This window comes from Marmota marmota, unplaced genomic scaffold, assembly GCF_001458135.2.
Source record: "Marmota marmota marmota unplaced genomic scaffold, marMar, whole genome shotgun sequence".
Classification (NCBI taxonomy): domain Eukaryota; kingdom Metazoa; phylum Chordata; class Mammalia; order Rodentia; family Sciuridae; genus Marmota; species Marmota marmota.
The window spans coordinates 20,594,065-20,602,681 of NW_026000211.1; positions in this window are offsets into that span (position 1 = coordinate 20,594,065).

Below are 8,617 nucleotides of genomic sequence, written 5' to 3' on the forward strand. Positions count from 1 at the left end.
TCCGCCTCTGCCGGAACTTTTGAGTTCTCGCACTATTTTGGAGTTCTCGTGGGGATTTCCGGGGATTCCCCGAGAGTTCCCATTGGTTGGGGAAGTGCAGGAGGAGGGATTTCCGGGAGAGATATTTCCGGCTGGGGGTTCCTGGACAAGCCTCCTGGCGTTCAGGAGGATTCCCCCGGAGCTGTGTGAAGTTTTCCTGCAGTTTAAAAATAAAGTTTGTTCCTGCTTCAGTGGCTCATGATTTGTGCCCAGCCAGACTGCGGCATCTCTGAGATAAAATAGTCATCATTTTATGACTTCTATTAATTGATAAACCTATTCCTCCATCAAACCTGTATGTTTATTCTCTACTCCAGATAATCATACATAATAAGTTATTGTGTCATGAGCAATAACTTATTATGTTATTGAATATATCACCTTTCTCTTGAAGTCCCTTGTTTCTATATTATTTAACTTCTACAGGATGTAAGTTCCATAAAAACAGGGACTTTATTTGTTCTGTTTCCTGATACCCAGTGTTAAGCATCAGTAGTGACCTGGGGAGCTTCAAGCACTTACTTCTATCCTCGGTCTCCTGTCTAACACTTACCCTGCTTATTGCTGATATGATAGCATTTGAAGTAAAGTCAACCTAATCCAAGTCTAAGTAATCATTCTTACCAGTCTTCAAACTTGGACCAAACTATGAAGTCACCAATATCTCCAGTAAATAATCAATAAATATTAGTTAAATTAAAGAGTAAAAATGAATGAATGTAACCCTCACGTTCTTTGATGAAGCAACTCACACCTTACATCATTCATGAAAAACTTTCCCATCTGCCTGTTCCCTGAGCTCACCTAAATACCTTTGGCAATTTGTGTGGAGACCTTACTAGAGCATCTTTAATGATTTATTAAATCAATGAATTAAGCTCTTCAAAGGCAAACTTATGTTTTAAAATTCTTGGTTTTCCAGAGTAAATAAAATACTTGCACAAAATAAGTATTTATACTTTTCTTTATTTTTCAAAAACAATGCCATATAGTGGTCCTGGAAATTAGGAATTGTGGAAAGGTAATGCTTACATAAACTTTATTTCTAAATTTCTACAAGTTAGGCAAAATTTGTTGTTGATGATGTTTTTAGAACTATATAAAACATTATTAAGCAAGTTAATGAAATAAGTCTGGTTTAATAGTGAATGAAGAAAATTAACAGGATGCACCAGGTACAGTGGCCCATTCCTATGATACCAGTGGTTCAGGAGGCTGAGGCAGAGGATCAAGAATTCAAAGCCGGCAAAAGCAAGGCACTAAGCAATTCATTGAGACCCTGTCTCTAAATAAAATACAAAATAGGGCTGGGGATGTGGCTCAGTGGTTGAGTGCCTCTGAGTTCAATTCTTGGTACAAAAAAAAGGAAAAAAAAGGAAGAAAGAAAATTAACAGGATGCTAGGATGCTAAGAATTATTGATTCCTGAGAAGGGAAGAGGGCAGAGGGCAGAAGTGAGCTAGGCATCGAGTTCTGATCTCCTCACAGTACAGAAAGGAAGTAAAGGAAACACAGAATTGAGAGGTGGGTGACAAAATTAATTTTCTAAGACTCAAAATTACAAAGCCTGTGGCTTGGAAAAACTTGAAGATAGGTTACCATAGTAGAAAATAAATTCAGAGTCTCCTAATCCCAAATCCAAATCTGAGGTTGAGAAGGGAGGATGGGCAACAGTGAGAAGAGAGAGAGAAAGGGGGAGAGTGGAAATTCTGTTAAGCTCACCCACTTAAAAACACTTGGAAAGACAGACAAAATTTAAAGCATGAAGGTAATAGCAGGGTTCCTTAAAACAGAGGTAACAGCTGAAAGCCAAATTATGAAAGGAATACTGAGCCAAGGGTCCTCAGCCATCTCATAGAGCTACAGCCAATCAGTCACACCCTTAAATCAACAGTGTCTTCCCATGCCCAGACAGCTGCAAATTAAAGCAGAGGGAAGTCCCCATGCAGTGGGACTCCTTAAGAATCCAGCCAGAAAGAACTTCTAGAAGGACCACTAGGAGCCAAAATCACTGAAACCCCTTCTCCATGAACAAGGGGGAATGAAGGGACTAGTGGGGGACCTGTGCTGGGAAATGCACCCAATCCTCCTCAGCCTCTGTGACCCAGGCAAAGGTGGAAAGCTCAGTTCAGCATCCACTCAGAGACAGCAATGAAGCAGCTTTGCTCCACAAGCAGAGGAAAGTAGATTCATCAGGCCTGGAGACATTGGGGAGAGGCACTGCAGGAAGTCTAGGGACAGTCCTCAGCTTGTGGAGCTATACCAGAGGGAAGCTGCCTGAATATCCAGTGAGAGCCAATTCCCAGAGGTGGCAGTGGTGAGCAGAATGCTGCTAGGATAAGTTCTCTGAATATTCCAGGAAGTGTAAGCTGAAGGCACCCACAAAGATAGCCAAAGGAATATCAGTTAAGGTGGAAAATTAACACATTCAAGATAATAGGAAGTAGCTGCTCTTGGGCATAATCCGTGATCACAACTGGCAAGTGAAAAGGCATTGTTTGGATACTTGCAGGACCTTGCATCAGAGGGAATCAATGCCCACCATTCAAAATCTGGTACAGTGGAAACTAGAATCCAGGTAAACCACCTGAGTCCCTTCACTATAGTGCCCCAGAGAACAGTGTTGGCCATGGGACTACCTCTGCACCTCAGAGCATCCACAGAAAACTCACAATCAGAGTTCTTGTGCTCACACACAGCCACCAGGATCTTCACTATCATGAAAAGGATCCTGTGGAGGGAAGAAGGTACACAGTGACCCGTGGAAATCACAGGGACACTTTAAGGCCTCCATCCTGAATTCCTGCACACAATAGAAACAGCCAAGCCTCAACACTGCATCCTCCAAGCAATTAGCTGCAGTCCCCTGAGCTGACAAAGCTGCTGGTAGAAGGCTCATAGCAACTAGAGAATTGGCTCCTATGTCCCTGCAACTCTGGAGAGATCCATAGTCAAAGACTGATGGACATCTGCTAAATGTCCTAACAACACTTAATGAAATTCAAACCAAGATTCAACATGAATATTCTTCTCCTTGACATGGTTTACTATAGATAATTCTAATGTCAGTTTTGATCATACAAATATCTCTTTAACTTAAATGATAATTATTAATCCAACAACCAACATTGTACCTTCAACCCATTTGATTGTATTTCATCTAATGGTTTAAAGTAGTAATTGGAGTTGATCTACCTATCTTTGTTTCCCTAGCTTGAGTTTATACTTAATTATTTTACCCCCATTCATCCTCTTGTATTACCTGCTACTACCTCAAATATGCACCACTCATCTATTTCTCCTTTATACCTTGGTAGTAAATAGTTCTTTAACATCTTGTCTTTCTTTCTTTCTTTCTCTCTCTATTTTTCCTTTATCTTTTTGCCCAATGTTTCTTCCTCTCCCTTATTTAAAGTTATGCTAAATTGACTAAATTTAACATCTAACTTTTGACCTATTCCAGAACTTTATTACAAGTTTATACCTGGATTTGAGAAACTATGGAGAACAATAGCAACAAGTCTTTGTTTTTTATAAAATTGAGTAGAACAAGGCTTGGCCCTGAAATTATTATAATAAACAGGGTTCAGCGGCATGTCTTCTACTTTCTTTCTTTCTCTTTTTTCTTTCTTTCTTTATTTTTTTTGGTGGGGGGAAACAAGGATTGAACTCAGGGGCACTTCACCACTGAGTCACATCCTCAGACTTTTTTTATATTTTATTTAGAGACAGGGTCTCACTGAGTTGCTTAGGGTGTTGCTAAGTTGCTGAGCCTAGCTTTGAACTCATGATACTCCTGCCTCAGCATCCTGAGCTGCTGGGATCACAGGAATGTGCCACCATGCTTGGTTACATTGGCATGTCTTAAGTGTTACTGATACTGGGATCAGCTGAGGTCACACATTAACTTAAAATATCATTATCTGGATATTCTCCCAAACCAAGACTTTAATAGAAAGAAGATCATAAAGTAGTCCTTCACTTTAAAAAAGTGAGAACTATACCAATATATGGGTAGACATATAAATAATATGAAAAATCAAGGGATGAAACCATACCAAAGAGTCTATGATGCAGTTGTTGAACTGACTTCATTGACAACAGAGTGGAGGAAAAGTTAGAGAAGGGTTTTGTAAAGTTCATAGCTGAAATGAGCTAAAACAGGATGAAAGGAGTGAAATCAGGAAATAAGGAAGTGGAAGATCACTTCAATAATGATAAAGAGATTCTGAAAAGAACCAGATGGAAATCCTGGAAATAAAAGACTCAACTAATCAAATTAAAAATTCAATGGAAAACATTGCCAATAGATTAAACCATGTTGAAGATAGATTTTCAGGTTTCAAAGACAAAGTATATAATCTTGGAAATAAAGTTGACCATAAAGAAAAGATGTTAAGAGACAATGAACACAATATTCAAGAAATATGGAATAACATTAAAAGGCCAAATTTAAGATTCATTAGGGATAGATGAAAGCTCTGAAATACAAGCTAAAAGGATGTTCAACATTTTAAATGAAATAATATTAGCAAATCTTCTAAACCTCAAGAATGAGATGTAAATTCAAATACAGAAGGCATATAGGACTCCAAATATTACAAAATCAGAATAGATCCACTATAAGGCAAATTATAACGAAAATCCTTAGTGTACAGAATAAGGATAAAATTTTAAAAGCTGCACTAAAAAAGTGCTCACATTTAGAGATAAACTAATCCAGACTTCCACCGGTTGCTCAACTGAGACCCTAAAAGCCAGGGGGTTCTTGGAAAAATATATACCAAGTTCTGAAAGAAAATGGATACCAACCAAGAATACTATACCCAGCAAAATTAAGCTTCAGAATTGAAGATGAAATAAAAACCTTTCGTGATAAACAGAAGCTAAAAGAATCCATAAATAGAAAGCCTTCCCTACAAAACAAACTTATAAAATATTTTATGAAGAAAAAATGAAAATGAAAATGTGCATAAAGAGAAACTACAGGAGAACCAAGTTCAATTTAAATATTAGAAATAAATGAAAATGACAGCAAATAAAAATTATTTCTCAATAATAACATTGGATATAACCAGTCTAAACTCTTCAATTAAAGACATAGTTTGAAAGATTGGATTTTAAAAAAAGCCCCAACTATATGTTGTCTGCAAGAGACTCACTCACAGGCAAAGACATGAACAAACTGATGGTGAAAGAATGGGAAAACCCACACCATTCACATGGGGCTTGTAAACAAACAGGGGAAGATATCTTTACATCAGATAAGTAGACTTCAAGCCAAGGTTAATCAGGAGAGACAAAGGAGGTCACTTCATGCTGCTTAAGGAAGTCTACATCAATAAGATATAATAATCATAAATATTTATGCCTCAAACAATGGAACATTAATATACATCAAACAAACCCTTCTCAATATTAAGAATCAAATAGACCTCAATTCAATAATACTAGGTGACTTCTATAGAATTCTCTCAACACTGGATAGATCATTCAAACATAAAGTAAGTAAAGACTCTACAGAACTAAAAATACAAGTAATAATAGTAATCTAACTGACATCTATAAAATATTCCATTCATCAACAACTAAATTTATTTTCTCAGCAGCACATAGAGCATTTTCTAAAATAGACCATATTTTAGATCACAAAACAAATCTTAGCAAATCCAGAAATAAAAAATAAAACAGAGATAATACCTTGTGCGATGGGATAGGGAAAGACAGTGGAATAAATATGACATAACTTTCCTACATACATATATGAATATAACACAGTGAATCTCATCATCATGTACATCTATAAGATGCTAATTTTTTAAAAGACTATAAGTAAACAGAAGAATAATCAGCAGAGTAGAGGGAATAGAACCAGAGGAGGTAGGAGGGGAAGAGAGGGGAAATACTGAGGACTGAATTAGAACAAATTATATTCCATGCTTTTATAAGTTATGTCAAAATGAATCCTAAATTTATATATAACTAATAGAATCAGTAAAAAAAGAAAAAAAGTATTATTGATTCCTTTCACATCATGTAAAAAGAGATTATTACCAAATGGTTATATAGAGTCTTTCAAAATATTTGTAATGAATAAGAATTTCCTTTACAGTCTAAGAATATGAAATGTCATTTTTAAAACAGAAAAATTTAAATGAGTTTCCACTATTGGCCTTTTTTCATAATAGTCCCCAAGGGTGGAAGCTACTCTGCCCATGTGGCTTCTAGTCCCAGTATTAAAACAACAGCTGAGTGACCAGAGAAAGTCAACATCTTGATGTTAGCATTTTTTCCCCTTTTGAAGGGAACTGGGTAATCTCTTGCCTAGAACAGTTAAAAATTCAACTCTACTTTTCTTCTCCAGGAAAATGCAGTAAACCCTGTGATGCCTACTAGGAATATACTCTCTATCTTCCATTCCAAGTAGGTCTAAAAGACTGGATTTGATTTTGAAAGTAGGAACCTGGGAGAACACTCAAGAAATTCTCTAATTAGAGGATACCCTCATAGAACAATACAAAATAATTAGTTGTCATTGAGTCTTGGCATCATCTTATTTAGAGGCAAGAATTATATTTAATACTGAAGTGCATTATTGAGTTCTAACTGCAGCACTGTCTTGGTTTTTTTTTTTTTTTTTTTTTTCAGTATACTCTGTAATGTTGTCATCAAAAACCTATGAATTAGAGTTCAAGTGTCTAAGGCCTTAGGGCTCTGGAGGCCAATTGGTGATTCATGGTTTGTAATAAACAGATGGTACTAATAAAACACCAAGTTCCTTGGAGTTGTACATACTGAAGCAGAACATAGTCAGAATGAACTGAAATTAAAAATGGGCAAGGGTACTGTTGGTCCATAGTGCTCATAAAAGCAATGCCAGAGATGTTCTAACATAGTTCTCCTTGTGTTTTAGATGAATTTTCAGACTCATATCAGACTTGTGGAGGACTTCAAAGTTATGGAAATTATTGCTTGTTTTTTAATGACTCTAGCATGAGTAAGATTAACTGGAATTGCTCCTGAAAGCTTAACAGAAAGTCAAGACTTAGAATTTCATCAGTATGGTAGGCAGGATAGTGGCCTCCCAAAACTGTCCACATCCTAATCCCTAGAAACTGAAAATGTTGTGTTAAATGGCAAAGGGGAAATAAAGAGGTAGGTAGAATTAATATTGCCAATATAGTGGCCTTGTGATGGGGAAGCTATCCTGGATTACCCTAAATAGGCTTCAGGTAAATGTAAGGTTCCTTCTAAGGGAAAAGGAGAGTCAGAATAGTGAGTATCAGAGTGATGTAACATGAGAGAGACTGGACTGGCCATACTGATTTCAAAGGTGGAAGACAGTGATGAGTCAGGGAGTGCACCTGGTGTCTAGAGACTGAAAAAGATAAGAAACGAGTTCTACTAGATCTTTCAGAAAGGACTTGGATTTTAGCCTGGTTAAGACACACTTTGACTTCTGACCAGAATTCAGAACTATAAGATAATAGGTTTGTGATGGTTTAAGCTCCTAGATTTGGGATAATTTGTTACAGCAGCAAGAGGAAACTAATGCAATCAGAAATACATTCAATCATTTGTTGCTCCTTTCTACTTACTATGACACAGCAGTTCATCTCAGTTTGCATATTCATTTCATATGCATTTAGCTCAATGTACATGTGCATCTACAAACATTGCCACACAAGTTTAGGGATAGGGATCAGGATTTGTTTGGTTTTCTGTTCTTAGTGACTAATGGACATCCTACTACAAAGAAGGTAAATAAATTTGGAGCCTTTTCTTTACCTCATATGGCAATAACGCACTGTCAGTTAGTTGGCAGTCATGGACAGCACTATCCTAGGATACTAGAAAATTGGTAAGGGAGAATTGCACTGTAATAATTCATGTCCAGCATTGCTTATTTTCTCTCTGATTTTTATTCTAACATTTTCTAGACACAGTTAAATTGGTCCACTACCCTTTTTTGATATGTATATTTCTCCCCCAGTGCTGGGTATTGAACCCAGGGCCTTGCCTATCCCAGGCAGGTACTCTACCTATGAGCTATATCCCAGCACACCATCCTTATTTTAGATGAGGCACAGATTGATGAATCATTCCCACCCATCTCATCTGCATTATATCCCAAATCAATATTCTTTCAAAACAGAATTCTTATTCTCTGCATTCAAAATGGTCTTGATTGGCAGTTGAGAGAACATTAACAATATTTTATACCCTGGGAACAAACTGTCAAAGTGACTTGACAAGTATTAATAAAAGCACAACCTTTTCATCTAAAAGGCACAGTCCCTTGGGTTTAGGGAGGGAGAAAAAGTCTTATTAATGTGACATAGTCAAGTGTCACTTGCCTAGAGTATTTTTAGAGAGAGAAAAATAAAAAGATATTGCACATAATTTTGTTATATATAATAACAAATCATCCTCCAAGTGATTTGGTTTAAAATATCTATTTTCAAATTTACTGTGCTACTTTTTTCTAATTCAGTCTTCAAGCTGTGGAAAAACAAATTATTTTCGAATGTCTCACTGTTTGCTGGTGAACTATTGAAAACAACAACAGACTGTCTAAA